A 3233-nucleotide genomic window follows, 5' to 3' on the forward strand; every position below is an offset into this window, starting at 1 on the left:
CACATGTGGAGTTTAAGTTCCAGTTTAAGCTTAAACTGGAACTTAAACTGCCAAGCCATATAATGCTGGGAAGTGGCGTTTAAGCTCCAGTTTAAGCTTAAACTGGAGCTTAAACGCCAAAATCATGAAAGCTGAGGAATGCTGAAACTGGCGTTTAACCTCCAGTTTAACCTTAAACTAGAAGTTAAATGCCAGAATTGAGAAATACACCAGGGAGCATCCCCACGTTTAAGCTCCAGTTTAACCTTAAACTGGAGCTTAAACGTGTTCGACTATTTTTGCTCCTCCAGGGTTGCTTTCTCATTTCCACGTTTAAGCTCCAGTTTAACCTTAAACTGGAGCTTAAACGTGTTCGACTATTTTTGCTCCTCCAGGGTTGCTTTCTCATTTCCACGTTTAAGCTTCAGTTTAACCTTAAACTGAAGCTTAAACGTGTTCGACCAAATTCACACTCCAGGGTTGTTTTCTTCATTTCCACGTTTAAGCTCCAGTTTAAGCTTAAACTGGAGCTTAAACGTGTTCGACCATTCCACACTCCGTAGTTGCTTTCTTCCATTTCCACGTTTAAGCTTCAGTTTAACCTTAAACTGAAGCTTAAACGTGTTCGACTACGTTACCCTCCAGGGTTGCTTCTTCCATTTCCACGTTTAAGCTTCAGTTTAACCTTAAATTGAAGCTTAAACTACAACTTAAACGCCACTATTGAAAAGGTTTCTGGGCCAAAGATATTGCAGTTTAAGTTAGCATTTGAGCACAAACATTAACTTAAACGTACTCTGGTATGAAACTCAATTGAATATCATGGTTTATGGGATTGGGCCTGAAGAATTGATGAGTCTGAAATTTCAATTTGTTGAGTCATGTGTCATTACTTGATTATCACTAAGTTGGCTCAATGAATGTTACAGAATTGGATCAGCAGCCTCATCAGGATTATGGATCATAAACCCAAAGCAAAAGGAAATCAGGAAAAGGCCTCAAAGCCCAAGAAACACAACAGAAGCTCAATTTAGAAAGTGTATAAATAGGATAGAATTTAAGTTAGAAAGGACTTTTGGGAACCTTTTGGATCATTTTTCTAGTTTTCATACTTTTTGTAATTGAATTCAGAGCTATGACTCACTAAACCCCCTTTCATTGGGTTAGGGAGCTCTGTTGTAATTCAATGAATCAATAATAGTTTTTATCTTCTTCTTCAATCTTTTCTCTTGAATTTTGTTAGAAAGCTTCTCGATCTAATTCCATTGGTTAATTGTCTTGGGAAAGAAACTATCCATAATTGGAATCCTTCGGAACCTTGGGAAAGGAATGGAGGATTCATGCTAGAGAAGCTTGCTCACAGTGAATTGGATTGGGGTTTGGATGGATATTGTGACATGTAATCCTACCAAATTGTGGTTCATGAAACTGTGTGGTATAATCAGTGATCGAGCATCATCTCTTCTTATGAACATTTAAACCAAGGGATTGGGAATTTGTTTGTTTTTAGAGAGAATTGGTGAGCCAGGGGATTGGGATCCAATCATATAAGATTGCCAAGCAAAATTCAATGAATGCATTGGTTGAGGAAGGGATAAAAATATTTTGATTCGGAGATCTCAATATCTCCTGAACCCCAATGAATTCCCCATTTCTGATCTACACTTTCTCTTTACATTCTGCAATTAAATTCATGCAATCACCCCGATCCCTTTTTAATTTCAGCAATTTAGCTTCTCGCTCTTTAATTCATGCAATTTAAGATTCCACAATTCTCATCTAAATCTTGATTCCGCTCAACTAGAACACACTTCTAATCCGAATTGCTCACTCAACCAATCCTTGTGGGATTCGACCTCACTCTATTGTGAGTTTTTACTTGACGATAACCGGTGCACTTGCCGGAAGGAATTTTTGCCGATTGTGCAATTTCCTAAAATCGTAGCTATCAAGTTTATGGCGCCGTTGCCGGGGATTGGTTTTCGATTGACAATTCTCAAATTGGAAGTTAACTAGATTGAGCATTTTTCTTATTTTGTTAATTCAGTTCAAGTTACTTGATGAATTTTAATTTCTGCACTCTGTTACTTGTTTTCTTTCTTTATGCCTTTAAATTCAAGCAACTAACTCACTGACCCACTAACTATTTGAATTAATTCCTCAACTGCCCTAACCATACTCTTCCATTAACCAAGAGTATTTCACTTGTTTGTTGCCTGTGCTGTGTTCTTGTATGACAGGTAGGAGAGGAGAGATATCAACTCCTCCATATACCGAACCAGAGAGGACCCTTCATAAACTTAGAAGGGAAGTAAGAGGGAAGAGAGTACTGGGAGAAGAAGAATCTGAAGGAGAATCTGAGGATAATTTTGAGGAAGCTCTAAATCTCAACATGGATAGAGAAGTTCACAACCACGAGAGAGCTGATGGAAACAATGCCATTCCCGAGAGGAGGGTTCTTGGTTCATACATAAACCCAACCTCTGGGAATTGTGGTAGCAGCATTCAGAAACCACCCATTCAGGCCAACAATTTTGAACTAAAACCACAGCTAATATCACTGGTGGAGGATCATTGTTCATTTGGTGGGAGTGCTAATGAAGATCCAAACCAACATCTCACAAAATTCCTGAGAATTTGCGACACTGTGAAGTCCAATGGAGTCCAGGAAGATGCCTATAAACTGCTCTTGTTCCCATTCTCACTTAGGGACAAGGCAGCTAAGTGGCTGGAATCATTTCCAAGGGGGAGCCTAACAACCTGGGATGAGGTGGAAAGCAAGTTTCTGGCACGTTTCTACCCCCCACAAAAGGTCAATAGGCTTCGATCTGAGGTTCAAACTTTTAGACAACAAGATGGTGAAACTCTCTACGAGGCATGGGAGAGGTTCAAGGATTTGACAAGGAAATGCCCACCAGACATGTTCCATGACTGGGTGCAATTGCATATTTTCTATGATGGACTTTCTTATGAATCAAGGAAGGTTGTAGACCATTCATCAGGAGGTTCATTGAACAAGAAAAAGACTGTGGAAGAAGCCATTGAAGTGATTGAGACAGTGGCTGAGAATGAGTACTACTATGCTTCAGAGAGACACAACACTAAGGGAGTCATGGAGCTGAACCATGTTGATACAATTCTAGCCCAAAACAAGGTGTTTGCCAAGCAACTAGCAGAGCTCACCAGGAAATTAGGAACAAATCAAGTGGCTGCAATACACACACAAGATCAAGAGGAAGGAAGCACTGAAGGAG

At 39.7% G+C, this 3233-nt stretch overlaps 1 non-coding gene across 1 annotated transcript; it reads right to left on the minus strand.

The window, feature by feature from the left end:
* Positions 1-2797: 2797 nt before the first annotated feature.
* Positions 2798-2901, minus strand: LOC112719240 (small nucleolar RNA R71). The gene has a single exon (XR_003161549.1). It is a non-coding gene; the product is annotated as a small nucleolar RNA R71 (small nucleolar RNA).
* Between the last annotated feature and the right edge of the window lie 332 nt (positions 2902-3233).

This window comes from Arachis hypogaea, chromosome 10, assembly GCF_003086295.3.
Source record: "Arachis hypogaea cultivar Tifrunner chromosome 10, arahy.Tifrunner.gnm2.J5K5, whole genome shotgun sequence".
Classification (NCBI taxonomy): domain Eukaryota; kingdom Viridiplantae; phylum Streptophyta; class Magnoliopsida; order Fabales; family Fabaceae; genus Arachis; species Arachis hypogaea.